Genomic DNA, 20,918 nt, shown 5'->3' on the forward strand with positions numbered 1-20,918 from the left:
ATAGAAATCCATTAACACCTTATATGCAGATTTCAGGTACATACTAATGGTACAGATGAACACACCCAGCAATGCATGCATGAGGCTGAATTTAGCAATGAAGTTTGTAGGCAGGACTGGGTTAGAGCCACACATTTACCCCCGATTACCCAAACAAGGTTTAAGGCTAGTCAAGATTAAATTGCATGTTTGAGCTGTCCCAACTCAAAATAACCTGCAGATAGGGGTCATTTTAATTTGTCTCCAGGTGCACACCAGTAATATATATATTTCTAAGGTCATTTTATAAATGTGGCTTAAACAGCCTAAATGATCTAAGGCCTAGTCCTGGCTTAATCTAAGCGCTGTTTGTGAAACTGGGCCCAAGTGTTTTGCACACACCTAACAGGCTGGCTTCAGAGTTGAGTGTCACTCATTTGGGGCAGGTGAATGTGATGTAACAGTCTTTTTTTTCTTCACAGGTGTTCAAGGGTTGCCACGTTCCAAAGTAGAAGCTGCTACAACTGCAGCCACACGCATTAACCACAGCTCATAACTAGGGCCAGATGGAATCTGCGGAAGTATTTTGCTTTTTCTGCTAAGAATTTTGGTAAAAATCTGTGGATTTCTGCTGAATAATTTTAGGAGTATCATAACTAAAACCTTAATTTGTAAAGTAAAAATTATATCTTTTTAACTTTTATTTAATGTTGAAAATGCCAATCCAACTAAATTCTCTTTCTTTGGTAAACAAAAAGCAAGTCTGAAATAATATATCGACTAAAAGACAGAAAATATTACTGTACAAACTGCATGCACATAAATCAGATAAAACATGTTCACGTTAGTCAATAATAATACTGTGATTAATTTAAAAACTGAATAAATATAGATATACACACTTTTACTCAAGGAAATAAACTGAATTAATGATGAGCTAAAAATCTGCGGACAATCCGTGTGGATTCCGTGTGGGCCTACATATAACATACGATGTAATAGCACTTTAGATTATGCTTACAGCCATAACCGTCGTTAACACTTATCGAATTAAGGCATGTGGAGTATAATTAGTTCAGTCGCATTATTGAAGTGCTGTATAGACACCAATACTTCCGATTTTAATATGATTAAGATAATACTCCTGTTAAGAATCTACCATGTAAACAGTGATTTTTGATTACCTTAAAGGACCACCCGAATCACAAAATGCAGAGGTTTTTCATTCTATCCGGCATGTGGTATCAAATTCCATTAAAACAAAAGTCGAAAGATTAAAAATGAAACACACGAAATTAGATGAAACTCTGGAGGAAACGCAGGATAGCCTAATGATGCAACATTAATAGTTTTATACTGAAACTTTCCTTCTAAAAACGCTTCCTTGCTCTTAACCATATTTCTTTGCACGTTAAACATACATCGACCACAACAGGAAAAAACTGCAAAACTGTGTTAATTATGTTAATTTTTTTTTACATGTTCAATATTTCAAATTAATCGCATACGGTAACACACTAGTTCTGACAGCACTGATATGTACATATACATATATATATATATATATATATATATATATATATATATATATATATATATATATATATATATATATATATATATATATATATATATATATATATACACAAAAGTATACAATTTTTTTTAAAGACAACCTATCATCACATGGCCATTTGTATGTTTGTATTTTCCCATTATTTCATTTTTATAAACTAATTAATTAACATTCCCTGAATGATATATATCTTAAAAAAAAAAAACTAAGATCTATATAATTGGTTCTACGTAATAACCATAAACTAACCTTCCCAGAATGTTGCAGGGATACTTTTTGCCAACCTAAACAGAACCTATTATTTAACGGGTATTGCAATAAAACATTTCAACACAGTTCCCAAATGTTATACATATATATATATATATATATATATATATATATATATATATATATATATATATATATATATATATATATATATATATACGAATATACTAATATAAACTATAACTGATCACCCAAATGATGTATATCTAAAATCTCTATAAAACTTATAATATATATAACCTATAATATATCTATAAAATTGGGTCCATGACAATGACCACAGACCAAGGCAAATTACGTCTCTGCAAATTCTCGATGAAAATCACGGAGAAAAGGTCTTATGCGGCTCTGCTAAAGAAAAGTGTTAGGATATGTCAAAATCCATCAGCGCTTCTGCAGGTTATGAAGCGGATATGAAATGGGAAATGTCACTCTCTCATACCAACCCATTTTCGGGACATTTGCCCACTGGATATAAGAATATTCGACGTGATAGACAGAATCACTCTGCTTAGCAACAACAAAATCCCAAAGCTTCTTGGCAGCTATGTAAGCGAAAGTGAAATATGGCTTCCTCTTTTTTTATATATACAGTTTGCAGGTTGATGACGACTCCAAATCTCTCTGGTTATTTATTAGATGGCCAACATCAATATCTGAGTCTGTGCCCGATGCCCTGGAGTGGCGCTTTTATGAGCGTGGCATCGGAAGATTGGAAATGTGATAAAAAGAGACAGACAAACGATGTAAACTCATGGCAGTCGCTTCAATGCACTGGCTTTTGTGAAAAGAGAGGCCCCAAAATTGGCATAAGTCCACATGAAAATCCCACAGACAGGCTTTTCTGTTCCCGTTCGCTGCACAGTGTACTTTGACATGGGACTTTTTTTCTCGTTATCTGGAGCATTCATTGGGGAAACTCACACTGGTTTACCCTTCTGAGACCCCCATGAATCCCATGGAGCACAGTGAATGTTAGATAAAGTCTTGTTTATTCTGTTTCAAATGCAAAAATGCTAATGTGGTCTAGATTGGTCATTCAAAAGTCACAAAATGTACCCCTGCACTCCAAATGGTTGGAAACATGGTAAAAAGCATGACACTTACTGATTTATTTGAATGATTCAAGTTGGCTAACTTTTGAGTACATAAATCACTTTGACCAAATCGTAAAATAAACGGCTCATTTGAGTCATTTGTGTAAGGGTCATCTTTTATGTAGGATTTTATCTCATTAGAACAATTCAAACTGACCAACACACAAGTCCATGATTCTTTTTCAACTTAAATGATTATTAAAAAATATGATCAACATACCAAGACCGATTAAATGAAGCAGCTCATATGAGTCATTTGATTATGAATCTTACTTGGTGAAGCAGAATTCACTTGAGGATACATGACTCTTTTTCAATCACATATTCAATATTTATTAGAATGACTCAACTGAATCATTTGTTTACAAATCAAACCCAAAAATTATAAAAAGAAATAACATACTGATTCAACAACTCATCGGAATGATTCAAACAGATCAACTCACAAGTCCCCTAGCAGGCACAGGATGTCAACATGATTGGCGTTGTAGCACAGTGTTGTGGGACATTGCATTTTGGTTGGAAATAAAAATCGGGTTGATGTCAGAACCCAACATCAGGCTGACATCAGTGTCCATCGTCGGAGTTTGCACTGTGCCTGAAGATCGAGAAGGGATGCAGTGAGAAGGGGTGAGGAGGCGTATTTGAGGACTGGAAGGGAGACTTCTGATTTCTGATTTCTGGGAGATTATTACTCGTTTGCGGGCATGCAGAAGTCTCTATGCATTTGCCGGAGACTCCCCGCAACTTCCGGAAGACTTGGGATGTCTGATCTAATGATGTTACATCTTGACATTGTGTGGACATTACTTAAGATCAAATTCCTGTCTAATGCATCGCAGTCCCGAATAAAAAAACGATGCATGTAAAAAACTCTTATTTTGTCAAAACAAATTTTCAGTTTTGATTCATGCTCATTTTCTTTAGGTACACGACCTCGATGTCTCTTATTCTGCATTTAGTTCTCGCTTTTGGGCTTTATAATTTTAAACACAATGTCAATATTTTGATTTACGTGCATTATTTTTTCTATCCGTGACCATGATACTTTAGACGGTAAGTTGATCCCATACTTTACCACTATGACGTCGATCAGACGTTGGATTTTGATTGCCATACCTAACGAATAAATGTCAGTATTTGACATCAATATGACAGTTTAGGATGTTGGCTCAACGTTTGATTTTGGTCACTTTCCAACACAACCTAAAATCATGTAAAATCAAAATGATGTAACAGCTTGACATTGCATGTAAAATTATAATGTGCATGTAATGAAGCTCACGGCCCTTTGGACGCCGGGAAGAAGGAGGCGGAGAACCGACGCAGTTTTAAAATATTTATTAATAACCGTGACGGCAGCTCCTCACGGAGACTGCCATCTAAACCAAAACAAACGGACGGCAGCTCCTCACGGAGACTGCCGTCAAACTGAAAGCAAAAGTAAAATATGTCCGGGCCTGGTCCTCTCTCGGCTTCCTCTGCCATCGTTCCTCCTTTTATGGTCCAGAGCTCCTTCCGTGGGATTCGAGGCAGGTGCGCACAGCAGGTGTATCCACTTATGCGGTGGCCTCACTCCGTTCCCACGGCTCTCGGCCACGCCCTCTAACTACAGTGCAAAACTGCATTATTTTAGGCGGGAAGTTAATCCCATACTTTACCACTATGGCGTTTATTAGACGTTGGATTTTGGTTGCCATACCTGACGTATAAATGTCAGTATTTTACATCAATATGACAATTTAAGATGTTAGCTCGACGTTTGATTTAGTCACTTTGTCACTTTGATTTAGTCACAGATAAAAAAAAAAATATTGCATGTAAAATTATAATGTGAAAAACTATGCGTAATGTGCGAGAATTAAGCATAGAATAAGAAACAATGAGGTTGTGTACCTAAAGATAATGAGCTTAAATCAAAATTGAAATCCGATGCAGTATTTTCAGATTTACGTATATTGTTTTTCTATCCGCGACCATGATACTTTATGTAAGAATTTGATCCCATAGGTTACCACTAGGACATCTATCAGACGTATTTTGTTTGCCATATCTGACGAATAAATGTCAGTACTTTATGTCAATAAGACATCGGTTGAAGATGTTGTCTCGAAGTTAGATTTTATTCACTTTTCAACACAACCTAAAATCAATCAAATATCATGACGTTTGTCATTTCACGTCATTAATGGCCGTCAAAGTAACCGTAGACGCTGGTGACCTAAATCTAACCGTATTTTAACATCTTTATGATGATGTGTGTCTGCTGGGCCATAATTCCTTTTTGAGAATCAATTTCGCACAACCAAAAACGTACGCACTCATGTCACTTCCTGCAGTTCTGCACCATCAAACTAAACTACAAGAAAAGGAAGTCCAAAAAAAACAGCACCTGTTTCCGGCCTTTCGAGTTGAGTTAATGCCGTTTAATTGATCTGTCAACTAATGTTAACTGACCAATTAGTATCTTCAGAAGCATGTCAGCGAGTGGCGAGACTCTGGGTAAATTGACATGGACAGGCCCTGCAGACACCAATTATAATTAAATCCCTCTTAGCCATGGCTTTCAATCCCAGCATGCCTTGGAAAACACACAATGCGGGCTGACAATGTATGCGGATCATGACGGTATTTCTCCCCCATACGGCGCGCCGTGAAATCTCTCAAATGTAATCCAGCCATTGTTTCCCGCTCTTTGTGCTTTTGTTTTGTGGGACCCTTTCGACACTGGTGTTCTTTGAGTCGGGATATTGCGAAGTGTGTTTGTTTGTTGTTTTGTTTTTTTCACCGTTGTTTATCCGCAGCACTAATTTTGCACCTGAAATACCCTTTTGGCCAGTTTTGCACGGGGAGAAATTCCAGCTACGTCAATGCTAATGCTGTTAAAAGCTTGAAACCAAACACCTTTGTTGTTGTTTGTGGAGAAAGAGGCTCTAATCTGAAGGCATTTTCTGCAGTGTGTGCAAACCTGTGACTCTGCCATTGCAAAATGATTTTCTATGCGTGTGTTGTAGAGAAAAACTGTGGCATTCTGGGAAATGGATTAAGAGACACGGAACAGATGAAAAATTGCATGGTGATAATATAATATAACATAATATAATATAATAATATAATATAATGTAATGTGTGAATGAGAGTATATGGGTGTTTCCCAGTTATGGGTTGCAGCTGGAAGGGAATCTGCTGCGTAAAACATATGCTAGATAAGTTGGCAGTTCATTATGCTGTGGCGACCCCAGATTAATAAAGGGAAAAAGCCGAAAAGAAAATTAATCAATATTTGTGAATGACTCAATAGATGTGGGCTGACGTCAGGTGAGGCTCTGCATGTTTTACAGCTCATGTTCTTGAGCCTGAAGCTGCTCTCAGATTTAAGAGCTGCTGACAGAACAAGCTCACAGAGATAAAAGTCAACAGATCCGATAAAGTAAAAGCAGGACTCTGACATTTCTCAAGGCCAACGCTGTTATTCACATCCATAAAGCCTCTGTCAGTCCATCTCCAGCAGAAACCAGCACACCTCACAACTACAACTCAGATAACGAGATTTTCAGAATTAAAAAAAATAAATACCATTAAGTTTGTTTAAATATAGTTTACTTTTATTTGTGTTGAAATCAGCTTTCCAGATCAAGCCAAAAAATAACGGCACTGGCTGATAGTCTTACTGATTCAAAATGACTGATTCAAAGTGACTGATTTAAACTGACTCTTTTAAGCTGATTCATATTTAATGATTCAAAGTGACTCATTTAAATGTACTCCTTCAAACTGATTCATGTTGAATGATTCAAAGTAACTGATTTAAATGTACTCTTTCAAACTGATTCATAATAAATGATTCAAAGTGACTGATTTAAATGTACTCTTTCAAACTGATTCATATCAAATGATTCAAAGTGACTGATTTAAATGTACTCTTTTAAAACAGATACATATCGAATGATTCAAAATGACTGATTTAAATTAACTCTTTTTAACTGACTCATATAAATAGATTCAAAATAACTGATTTAAATGTATTTTTTCAAACTAATTCATACCGAAAGATTCAAAGTGACTGATTTAAATTGAATCTTTCAAACTGATTCATATCGAATAATTCAAAGTGACAGATTTTATTTATTTTTTCAAACTGATTCATATCGAATGACTCAAAGTGACTGATTTTAATTGACTCTTTTAAATTGATTCATACCGAATAATTCAAAGTGACTCATTTAAATTGACTCTTTCAAGCTGATTTATACCAAATGATTCAAAACAATTGATTTAAATAGACCTTTTCAAACTGACTCATATTGTATGATTAAAAGTGACTGACTTAAATTTACTCTTTTAATATGATTTACAACGAATTATTCAAAATGACGGATTTAAATGTACTTGTTCAAACTGATTCATATCGAATGATTCAAAGTGACTGATTTAAATATATATTTTTTCAAACTGATTCATATCGATTCATATCGTATTCATATTAAGTAATTCAAAGAGACTGATTTAAATTGGCTCTTTCGAACTGATTCATACCAAATGATTCAAAACAATTGATTTAAATAGACCTTTTCAAACTGATTCGTACCGAATGATTTAAAGTGACTAATTTAAATGTATTTTTTCAAACTGATTCATACCGGTTGATTCAAAACAATTGATTTAAATTGACTCTTTCAAACTGATTCATATTGAATGATTCAAGAAAAGAGGAAAAAAAACCAATTGTAAATCCAATAATCTTTTGTTTTTTCAGTGTATAAGAAAGGCAGAAAGCACATTTTCCAGAGCATCACTTCTCCCCATATTCTCCAGTCTCTCAGTGTGGATGTTCACCTGCGTCTGATTGCTGCTGTTGAGTAGATCCTCATTTCTGTGTTTGATTTAAACACTCTCTCTACATCCGCGTGGCATAAATTAGCCTCTAATGGCTGGAAGAGTCTGGAATCTCCAACATTTATGCGTCTGATGGCTGTTGAAGCAGCGCGATGAAAAGACGAACATCAACAAGCTCCAAAAGAGCCAATTACTGGAGCTCTTCATCAACACGCCGCTCTCTCCCACATCCACCATTCACACAAATCACCGAATATGAGGACGTCGGCACGTTTATGCTGAGAAAGAACAGGAAAAAGCTCTGTAAATCGAGCGTTTGGTAGGTCACTCGCATTGGGGAATTGAAGAAGCTTCACGATTCTGCCGAGAAATGCTGGTTATGTAATAAACAGAGTAAAAAAAGCTAAACAAATATCTATGGGTTATAAAAAACATCACATTTTTGCAGATAATAAAAAAAATATCAACTATTTTGGATAATAATCTTTTATAGATGCATGCATTTAGTTTTTATATACACTACCTGGTGAAAGTCTTGTTGTCGATCTCAGTTGTAAGAGCAACAAATTATATCTTGACTTCTAGTTGATCATTTGGAAAAGTGCCAGAAAGTGGATGTTTTTTGATGAATCATCTGTTGAGCTGCATCCCAATCATCACAAATACTGTAGAAGAGTGACTGGAACCCACATGGAGCCAAAATTCAGTTAAGTTTGGTGAAGGAGAAATCATGGTTTGGGGTTACATTTAGTATGGGGGCGTGCGAGAGATCTGCAGAGTGGATGGCAACATCAACAGCCTGAGGTATCAAGACATCTGTGCTGCCCATTACATTACAAACCAAAGGAGAGGGCAAATTCTTCACAAGTGTAGAGCTCCTTCTCACACTTCAGCCTCCACATAAATGTTTCTGAAAGCAAAGAAGGTCAAGGATTGGCCAGCTCAGTCGCCAGACATGAACATCATTGAGCCTGTCTGGGGTAAGATGAACGAGTAGGCTTTGAAGATGAACTCAAAAAATCTTGATGAACTCTGGAAGTCCTGCAAGAACGCTTTCTTTGCCATTCCAGATGACTTTATGAATAAGTGATTTGAGTCATTGCAGAGATGTAGGCATGCAGTCCTCCAAACTCATGATTGAGTCAGACACAATATTAATTCTGTTTCCACTGCAGCATGACTTTATATTCTATACTGGACATTATTTCTGTTTAGTGATGAGACTTATGCCTAAGCAAAGTCAGACCTTACTGTCCAAATAAATTAGTCAAAATCAAGGCATGATCATATTCTATTTTGGTGAAATAAGCGTAATCTAGAGGCCTTTGCCTTTAGCCACTTCTGATGCCAAATGATCAACTAAAAGTCAAGTTATTTGTTGTTCCTAAAACTTGGATAGGCGACAATATTTTTGTCAGGTAGTATATATATATATATATATATATATCAGATGTTAAAAATGTGTTTTAATTATATTGTCAGCTGTTCTAACTGTGTTAGAAGATAGTTTTAATCTTGTTATAATTAAAAAAAAATGAAAAAATACATATGTTTACGTTTATTAGATAGTATTTGTTTTCTAAATTATTTCTGTTTTAAGCACAAACCCACTTTGTTGTGATAACGTTTAAAGTGTGTTTTCTGAAAAATTAAAATCAAAATTAAATGGGTTTTTGCTTAACAAGAACAATTATCTGCTAATGTTGTTAGAAACATAATCTAGTCTCAACTTTGAATAAAGTTTGTAAGGGAAGATGTTGGTTTTAAGCAAAATAAATAAATACAAATAAATAAATTAATTAATTTATTATTTTTTAAAAGTGGTCACACTTTACAATAAGGTTCATAAGTTAATGTTAATTAATGCATTTACTAACATGAACAAACAATTAATAATACATTTAGTACTGTATTTGTTCATGTTAGTTAATGTTAGATAATGAAAATACAGTAGTTTATTGTTAGTTCACGTTAACTCATGGTGCAATAACTAATGTTAACAAGCATTGACTTGGATGTTAATAATGCATTAGTAAATGTTCAATTATAATTAATAAATGCCGTACATGTGTTGTTCATTATTAGTTCATTTTAGTAAATGCATTAACTAATGAACCTTATTGTAAAGTGTTACCAAAAGTTTTTTTTAATGATTTTATTTTTTAATCTCACTGAATTTTAATACATAATTTGGAAAACTAATTATAAAATAATACGACTAATACTACTACCTACTAATACTACTATTAACAACAATAATAATAATAATAATAATAAGATTATAATTATTATTATAATTATTAAAATTATATATATATATATATATATATATATATATATATATATATATATATATATATATATATATATATATATATATATATGCAATCAAATGATAATAATCATCATCATCATCATAATCATCATAATAATCATTGTCGTAATAATAACAATAATGATAATAATAATAACAAATCATTCAATCATTTTATTTTTGCCCCTTTATTAATCAGGGGTCACCAGAGCGGAATGAACCACCATCTTATCCAGCATATGTTTTACGCAGTCAATGCCCTTCTAGCTGCAACCCATCACTGGAAAACACCCATTATCTCTTACATTCTCACACACACACACACACACTAAGGACAATTTAGCCGGAGGAAACCCACACCAACATGGGGAGAACATGCAAACTCCACACAAAAATGCCAACTGAAGGCTCAAACCAGCAACCTTCTGGCTGTGAGGAAATTGTGCTACCCACAGCGTCACCGTGACGCCCCAACTTACACAATCTTCAAATAATACCGTTAGTGTTTTGCTGACAAAAAAAAAAAGTCTCATAGGTTTGTAATATAACATGAGAGTGAGTAAATGTTCCCTTGGGCTGAACTTTCCTCTTAGGCCGTACTCACACTAGGTACAGTTGCCTCGAACCGGGCCAAAGCACGCTTGTCCCCCCTCCCGTCTCCCCCGACGGCCCGCGCTCACACCATATCGGGCCTCGGCACGCTTACGTCATCGCTGCTGCGCTGTTCAGAAGCGCTCTCTATGGCAAGCCTTTTTAGCATTCAAATCTTTGTTCTGACTCCATAAATATATTTAGAGATATCTCTAATTATATTTTGACTAGTCATAATTATAATTCGACTAGTCAGAATAACAATTAGAGATATCTGCAATTGCAATTGTACTAGTACGAAATCAGATTGGAGATATCTGCAAATATATTATGACTAGTCATATTCCTCCATTGACTTCCATTGAAAAATATTTGCAGATATCTCTAAATGAGTTTTGACTAGTCACAATTGTAATTAGAGATATCTCTAACTGAGTTTTTAGTCATACATTTGGAGATGTCTTTAATTCGTAATATTTAGAGATATTTACAAATATATTTGAAGATATCTCTAATTAATTTACTAATAGTCGAATTACAGTTGTAGATATCTTGAATTGGATTTTTGACGAGTCAAAACTCAGAGATATCTGCAAATATTTTTCAATGGAAGTCAATGGAGGAATATGATTAGTCATAATATATTTGCAGATATCTCCAATCTGATTTCGTACTAGTACAATTGTAATTGCAGATATCTCTAATTGTCATTCTGACAAGTCGAATTATAATAATGACTTGTCAAAATATATAATTATGTCAAAATATATAATTATATCTCTAAATATATTTATGGATAGTCAGAACAAGGTTTAAATGTTAAAACGGCTTGCCATACGCTCTCTCACTCAGCAGCACAGTGGAGAGTTCTCTAGTTATATCGTTTCAGTCGTTTGTTATGCAGTGACATGCAGTCAAATATTTCGCCAAACAGTCCTTAGGGATGCCGTGACACGCAGTCAGATATTTTACCGAACAGATCCGCCACTTTTGGCGCTCATAAACAATCAAAGCTCTCGTGCTGCAGGAATGAGGAGGTCTGCTGAAGGCGCGCAGCTGGCGTGCTGTGAGGAGTTTGCGTCTTTAATAAACTACGGCAGTTTGCGATCACTGAACAGTAAGAATGATTAATAAATCCATATCAAACAGTCCCTTAAAAGTCACGTCTCGCTTTCGGTTTCGGGCTTTGGCGCGTTTCGCGCTCACACACAAGCGTACCGCGCCAAAGCCCAAGTGTACCGCGCTCAGGCACACCTCTTCCAACCGGGCCAGGGCCGGCCAAGTGAACCGTGCTTGAGCGCGATTCAGCGCACTCACACTTCTCAAACGATCCGGGAAACGGGCCTGGGCACGGTACGGATGGCATAGTGTGAGTAGGCCCTTAATCTTCTTCCACTGGATCAAGGCTCAAGTGTTTGTGTAATGAATCTGCGAGGAACGTAATCCAGCATATAAGCGTTATATAGAGGGAGATGGACGACTGACGGGGGTTAATAAGCATATCTGTGCGATAGTAGTGAATTGAGGAGATTAAGCCCCAAAAATTAGAGTTAATCTGCTCTGTGAGTGAAGCTGGCGAGCGAGTCGACTGGATTTCACTTACACACATTGATCTCGCTCTAATCCCCCAAAAAAGCCCATTTCCCACTGATCGTATCACCGCGGCCCGGTCCACGCTGACATTTCTGTTATTTCAGGCTCGTGTTATGGCACATTTTGATCCAATTAATCTCAGAGATGACCGATGTCTGCTTAGAAACTCTAGGAAAGTGCTTACATATTAGTACTGTGTAGTATTTAAAGTTTAATTTTGCATGGATTAGACTGATAGTTCAGCCAAAAATGTGCTCATTTTCTCACCCTCAAGTGGTTTTAAATCTCACTCAACAAATGGCTTTTGCTACTTGTTTAATCCACTTATTTAAAATGAGCTGAGTCAATCTTATGATATTTGGCAGAACAACCCAAATGGTTTATGTTCAATCAACTTAAAAAGCCCCTAATATACATTTAAAAGGGTCATATTTTAGGTTTTGGGTGTCTCCAACAAGTCATATAAGTTCCTAAGTTCCATTTAACAGCCATCTTTGTTTTGAAGAATCCCCCCTTCCACCCCTACTCCTCCTCCTTTCCTAGATGGGTGGCATGGTGGCCCCATGGTTAGCACTGTTGCCTTATAGCAAGAACCTCACTGGTTCTAGTCCTTACCAAGTCAGCCAACATTTCTGAGTGGAGATTACACGTTCTCCATGTGCTCATGTGGGTTTCCCCTAGGTCCCCGGTTTATTCCTTACGTCCAAAAACATGCAACTTAGGTTAGAGGAGTAATCCAAATCTGCACCCTAGACATGCTCCTAGTAAGTAGTTATCTCTTAAGAGCAATCTTTTCATTAGCTACTACAGCAGGGGAGTTCTCAAGATCTACCTGAGCTCAAACTCCTCTCTCGCCCTGCAAACAGGAGGAAGCCTCGGGCTCGAGGATCTTATGAGCTCAGGAGTCTCTCCTGGGACAGCATGCCAAACATGCTTTATAATCAGTCATCAGCTAAGTGTAAACTCTTGAAACTAATATTAACGTCTTATGATGTTGTGTGCCTGCTGGGATGACACCTTTAAATGACAATTAGCTTGAAGCTTTAAAGTATTGTATCTACCTTTCTTCCAAGTCCTTGCAAAAAAGCTGTTCGATTTGAACAGGGTCAGTCCACGATCCATCAATAAAATGTTCAATGCCAGCCATATATGCAAGGTGAGTCATAAAACAGTGTGAGGGGTTTTGATCAGGACTCATTTTTGAAGATCCCAGACATCTGTCTCATAAAAAACTCCAGTTATTACCCATCTTGGCCCTCTTCCATGCTGACAGAACTTCAAGGATAAACGGCAAAAAAAAAAAATCTATCAGTATTATGAATGACAAAATATTGATCTAGGTAATCATTTTTAGGTTAATTCATGTCCATTCCACCGGGCCGGAGCGCAATGGCTTGAAATACGACTTTATTAGAAATACGACATTCCAGAGCCGCTAAATCTAAAAATTACACACGGACTGTCAGAACTTACAAGGTCAACCTTGAGGAACGGGCTCAACTCTGGCAAGCTTGAATGATCCGGCCGCAGTTGCTAACTCGCCGCTTCAAGGTTGTAATTAAAACTGCAGGGCAACTCTATGAGCCACGCAGAAGCTCTCCATCATATGGCCTTACGAAAAAAACTCCAATACCCTGCTGGACGAAAATCCAATAAGATGCCCCTACTGTTTCTCATTTGTGTATATTGGTAAGATGGCGCAACCAATCAAGATATAACATCATCTTAGATGGCCTCGTGTAGCGTGTTGATTTGTGGTTTGGGGGGGAATTTGTTTGCATGGGCCTGGAATTAATCTCTATTGAATATGTAACAAAGGCAAATCATTGCAAGGCTGCAAGGCAGGTAGGGTGAAATCTTCCAACATGCTCTCGTCTTCCATCTTAAAGAGAGTCTTAATGCACTGTAGACACGAGTTATCATCTTCAAAACTTTTGCGAGAGCATGTCTTTGACTTTCTTCAATAATACGCAGTCTAGACTATCCATTCGCGGTGCTGACCTAGAAAACACACTGTGCCTCAACAAAGGCAATTTGTTATGGCGTAGTCTGTGGACTTTGCAAACTACATATATTTATGCACTGTAACAGCGTCAGGCGTGATCATCAGGGCAATCTATCTTCGTTTGAGGCACCTTGCGTCAAGGTGCATGGGGTTGTTTTATAGAAATGCAGACGAGGCAAAGAAAAAAAGGCTATTCAGTAAGACTCTACTGTATTTCGAGAGTCTGCTTTAGAAATGCTGTTCACTAAAGATCACTTTGCAACTGCATACCAGTTAGCATTAATTAAGAGTTTTTTCATTCATTTTCCTTCGGCTTAGTCTCTATTTTAGAGGTCGCCAAAGCGGAATGAATAGCCAACTATTCCAGCATATGTTTTCCACAGCGGATGCCCTTCCAGCCCTAGTACTGGGAAACACCCATAAACACTCATTCGCACACATACACTACGGCCAATTTAGCCTATTCAATTATCCTACAGCGCATGTGTTTGGACTGTGGGGGAAACCGAAGCACCACCAAGCAATCCATCCCAACATAAGGAGGACATGCAAACCCAGCCGGGACTCAAACCAGCGAGACTGCTAACCACTAAGCCAGCATGCCATCCTAAGAGTTTTTTTTTTATTATTTACATGGCTCCAGGACAGACATTTCACTGACTAGCACTGTCAAATATGTTAGCTGATGATTTTAGTTGACTTTAATGTCCAACAGTTAAAAAATTTGTCTGCAAATGTGTGTACTTTTTATTTACTATACCTTTGTTATTCAGATAAACTAATTTGGGGTCAATGAATGTATTTAATTACAATTCTGAGTCAGAATGTTGTTAAATCGTCACAAAAAATATAGTTTTATGAATTGATGTAGCTTTCCTTAACCAGTTTTGGTTTTGAGGTCACCATTGTTATGATCCATATTTCTTTGGTTGTGCACTTGTATTTCTTATTTATAACTCTGTCTCTCTGTCTTGATGTAAAAATCACCAAACTTTTTACTCTCAGAGGAGAATATTAAAGAAACAGTTAACTTCCAGAATATATACAATGGACAATATTTAATGTGGATCAAACATATTCACCAAATTGCACCAAATTTAAGTATTCAGCAGCACTCATTACTTTCTTAAAATACTTTTTGAATATTGTTTTACTCATTGCCTTTGTTTTTGTATTTTTTTTACTGCAAAAACTTGCTTTTTTTGACTGATAGAACAAGACTGAAGTCAAATTTATACTTTTGCCTGGCATTGCTTCGCAGACCTCTGTAGACTGCGCATGCACCTCACGAAATGGACAAGGCTTTTATACTTGATGAGTTCGCCATTGAGATATTCTTTAAAACAACAGGAGTCAGTCAAAAGAAACCCACCAGAAAGTCTGATGGATAAACAGAGAATTAGGAAGTTTCCGGAACTTTGTCATATCATTAATATTATTGAAGTTTATTAAACAAATTATTTTTATTATCTTTATAAAATGATTATCAAGATGTTTATAACCATTCAAGATTTTCTTAAAATCAAACTTTGAAGCATCACTTGTGCAACCCCGCCAGTCTTACGCCATTCAGCCTGCTCCGAGCTGGTATCAAACTGGAAACCTTCCGCATTGGAGTCGGTTGCTCTACCAAGGACGCTAAACACCATAGCCTCTAGCATCTGTCGCTAGAGCAGCTTTAGAGGTCAGAGGAGTGAGGTTTACCTGCACAGCACTTACTAGCTGGCCTCCATTACACTCACACCCTAAACCCCACTGCCATCCAGGTCACGGCACCAAAATAACCCTGCCAGTCCTATGCCACCCAACCCGCTCCGAGCTGGTATCAAACTGGTGACCTTCCGCATGGGAGTCGGTTGCTCTACCAGGGAGGCTAAAGACCATGACCTCTTGTGTCTGTCACTGGAGCACCTTTAGAGGTCAGAGGAATGAGGTTTACCTGCACAGCACTTACTTGACAGCTGGCCTCCGTTACACTTGCTTTTGTTCATATTTCGGAAAGTTTTACTTATGAAAATTTATTAAAATAGTAATAACATGAGTTGCTCTACAATTATAATTTTATTATAGTAAGAATAAATGCAAAAAAGTACACTTACTAAAAAATACTCCTTTTTATCTTTTTTACATATATTTTTTTAGATTTAGCCCACTGCACAATTCACACATTACTGTTTGGCTAGTTTCTATCCTTTACTTATGCAAAAAAGCAATAATGCTTCATCATTCCAGACCATTTTCACTAATAAAACCTAGAAAAAACAGGCCACCAGTATATTGTAAACCAATGTTCAATGAGGTTCAAATATTCTTTTCCAGTTATTAAATAAATAATTTGTTCCTTAATACAGTTTTGTAACTATTAAATTGTCTTAATAGTTATATAAATTCAAAATTGTTATATATACATCAGTGTAAAGCTTACAAATGGTGGGAAAACATATTCTGTACCCAAGTGACTTTTGCCATTGCCTCTTTTGGTTTTTGACAAATGAATCCCTCAGGTTTTTCCAAACATTTTAACAAAGACTTTTCAATGGATGTTGTAATTTCTAGGCAAGAATTATTGATCATCTGGTTATCTCTAAGCATGGATGGATTATAAAGATGTCTGTACCTTGTGTTTCAGACAAATCTCTTGGAAATGGTTCATATTCAACTTAAATGAAATGGTGCACCGCACAGACAGTTCGCTCCAGTCTCAAAAAAATGTTGTGCGCTCCACCAGCCGAAATCATTTCGCACACACCCAAAGTGAACCTCCACAAACACCGTAATAATATGTGCACTCAAGCGAACTAGTGGACACAACAAGTATAAACCAGGCTTCACTTATTCTTCTGCTGAGATCATGCAGAGCCCTTTGAAGCTGCATTGGAACAGCAGAGTTTTTTTTTTTTTTTTTTTTTTTAAGTTCAAACCACTGAGCTCCATAGAAGTCCACTATATGTCTCCAGAAAAAAATTTTCCTTCCTTCAGCTTTGTTTCTTTATTTATTAGTGGTCGCCACAGCGGAATGAACCGCCAACTATATCAACATATGTTTTATGCCCTTCCAGCTGCAAACCACTTCTAAAAAACACCCATACACTCTCACATTCACACACACACTCATACAGTGCGGCTAGTTTTGCTTTAGGCACATGTCTTTGGACTGTGTGTGGAAAACCGGAGCACCTGGAGGAAAACCCCGTGAACATGGGGAGAACATTCTAACTCCACACAGAAATGCCAACTGACCCAGCCGGGACTCAAACTAGCGAGCTTCTTGCTGTGAGGCAACAGTGCTAACCATTGAGCCACTGTGCCATTCTATCTACAGTATGTGGTTAAATTGCATAATAGTGTCCTATTTATGTACCTTTTACATCCCAGCATTTCCAAATCTATAGATAAAATTATGAAACACTAACAAACCACTTATTTCCTTTCCAAAAGAAGTTCACCATAGATGTGTGAGTTAAACATCAGCACTATTATTCACAGTCGCATTTAGAAAACAAAATCTGTTCTTGTGCCCCAAAACGCTGTACATAAACAACATAAAACCTTTCCATTTTTAGCTTAGTGCACTTATTTTGGATTTATTTGTGACATATTTTACATAATTGGAGTTTACATAATTCCTTTTTGAATCGGGTGCAAAAGAGAATGCAAATAAGCAATAGAAATAACTGTGACGTTTGGCACGCAGCACAACCAAGCAGCAATGCAAGCACTGCTCTTGTTATTCACAAGCGACTCTGTGTATCTTGGAAAGATTAACAGTGCAGAGGAGACCACTGAAAAAGACGACAAGGAAATGTCTAATTTGCAAACGCAAATTTGATTTAGCCTGTTTTTTATGTTGCTGGCAAACAGATGGATGTCTTTGTAATGGAAAATCTTTGTTTATCATTCCCATTCCCAGCATCCCTGACATTTTCTGCATTCACCAGGAGAAATGCGACGCCTAATAATATCATAACGATTCCACAGTCTGAACAGACGATAAACTGTACAATATACAACAAATGCAGCTTCGTTTGATAAAACTAGCTCATTTCGCCTTTAGGAATAGCTGATATTATAATCGCACACCCCGTCACCCAATTTTGTCAAACTCTCAAGCGCTCACTCATTTGAATGACAGGCATGTCGGTGCATGGAGCTGCTATCTGGAATTGCGTACTTACTGTATATTGCATCTTTGATAAATAAGCAGAAGTCTCACTTATCTCACTTGACAGGAAACAACATATCATATTTGGGAAATCAAAGACAAGGGAAGAGTATAAAATGATTAGGGATTTAGTAAACTGTAAAAAATGCTGGGTTCCACACAATTTGTGTTGGGGCAACATGAAGAAATTATGTTAAATTATTTGTTTTTACATATTAGAACACAAAACAATTAAGTTGTCCACAAAAAAAAAATTATTAATTGTGTTGTTTCAGCTCAAGTAATTTGTACAAACATCATTCTTTGGTGTATTCCACTATAAAGAGTGTTATGTTTTGGATTTATTTGACCAAATTATCACCAGCGGATAATGTTTAGCACATTTTAAGATGGATATTAATTTTTACAATGTACATAATATTATTAAGAACTTTTACAACTGCTTTAAAATCATAAAACTATGTATATATTACTTGTTTATTATAAAATATAGATATAGTTAAAAGTCAACACTCTAATGCTGCTTTTTTGTTATTCCACAAAAAAGTATTACCCCCGGTCCAAACACATGCGCTCTCTGTGAATTGGATAAGCTAAATCGGCCATAAGTTGGCGGTTCATTCTGCTGTGACGACCGCGGATTATGATAGGGACTGAGCCAAAATGAAATGAATGAGTGAAAGAAAAAATATTACTGTAAGAATCACCAGTGATCTAGCATTTGCAGACCACTGGATAATTACAAATATGCCACTTATTGAACTACAGATCCCGCTGTGCACTCACACACCTGGCCCAGATTCCACCTGATTGCAAACACACAGCTCTAGCTGTTCAGGACTAATCAAATGGACTATACACATAGCACACACGCATTATTGCTGAGTCTTGTTTACAGTGGCCCCTAAATAATCTTAAAACTAACAAAGACTTTGCTAAACTGAGTAATAAATATAATATAGAAAATACATTTTCAATAATATTTTGACTGTTTAAATTATAATTAGTTAATGTTATAAATGTTATTTTTATTTTTTTTCCTTAATTTTTTTACACAATCATTGCTTAAATATTTGAAATTATTTAATAAACAAGAATTTGAAAGATGCTGTTCATATTTTTGCAGATTATTTTCACAAAAACATGCAAATACTTAAATATTTATAATTATTAAAATAATTAAATATTAATAATGTGTATCATTATTTTAATAATATTGCAATTACATCATAACTAATAAGTGTGTTTATATTACATAACATTAAAATGTAAATAACAAACAATACTTAAATATGTTTGACTATGAATGATTTTAAAAGGGGCACAGTGTCTCAGTGGTTAGCACGATCACCTCACAACAAGAAGTTCACTGCTTTAAGTCCCGGCTGGGTCGGTGGGATTTCTGTGTGGAGTTTGCATGTTCATTTTGGCGTGGGTTTCCTTCTGGTGCTCTGGTTTCCCACACATTCCACAGACATGGGGTATAGGTGAATTGAATAAGTGAAATTGGCCATGGCGTTTTTGGACATGCGCTTGACATGTGCTTGACCTTAGTGTATGAGTGTGTCTGTGTAAATGATTGTGCATGGGTGTTTCCCAATACTGGGTTGCAGCTGAAAGGGTATTTGCTGAGTAAAATATTTACTGGAATAGTTGGTGGTTCATTGCGCTGTGGTGACCCTTGATAAATAAGGGACTAAGCCAAAGGAGAATGAATCAATGAACAATATTTCAGACCTTTTACTTCAAAGTCTCATGTTTATTTCAACGCGCTAATATTTGTGAAATTTACAGTGCAAACTGTTTCTAAACAAATCTTTTTTTTTCAAGTCTTGCAAAACGTTCCACTTTTAATTGGTAGGCCTCTATAATTAGCCATCTTTAGCATTTGTGCAGATAAAAATCACCCATTTGAATCCAAACTTATTAATCTGTATTTCCGACTTGGCTCTCTCCCTCCTCCCTTTCCCTTGAGAAGCCAGAGTATTTGTTTAGCGGATGGCACAAGCAACGCACATTAATATTTCACCTGCATCCCTGAAAATCCTCCAGCGACAGTTGTAAAACCCCCATCCGTGAGCAAGCTTTCTGCTGGCGAATCAGCAACAATCCTTCAATAAAAGCATGTTTATATCATCTGTCCAATTCCACCTTGTTTTCCTCGTCTTAGTCATTCTAGGACACTCGCACGTTCTCCATCAGCAGCTTTTATTATTGGCGATTCTCTGTGTTGTTAAATGCAGCGACCATCTCTCCGCTGTCCTCTATGCTTTCTAAAGCCTTCAATCTATTTCTCATTCTCCAAAATGCGTCTCGCTGGAGAGAAATCGGTGGGCATAATAACAATCATGTCTTTCTGAGAGCTTGCTTGTTACACGTCGCTTCTTTTTCTTACCTAAACGAATTTCATTGACTAATTACCAGTGTCAATGCGGCCTCGCGTGTACAGAAAGATCAAAACCAGAGCCACGAGGAAGGAACGGCTTTGTTGGTGG

The 20,918-nt window shown here is 36.5% G+C and overlaps 1 protein-coding gene across 7 annotated transcripts in view; it reads right to left on the reverse strand.

Annotated features, from left to right (window-relative positions):
- The window catches only part of grm7 (glutamate metabotropic receptor 7), a 367,182-nt gene that overhangs the window by 186,005 nt on the left and 160,259 nt on the right, over positions 1-20,918 (reverse strand).

The sequence above is a fragment of the Danio rerio genome, chromosome 22 (genome assembly GCF_052040795.2).
Source record: "Danio rerio strain M-AB ecotype USA chromosome 22, GRCz13ab, whole genome shotgun sequence".
NCBI lineage: Eukaryota > Metazoa > Chordata > Actinopteri > Cypriniformes > Danionidae > Danio > Danio rerio.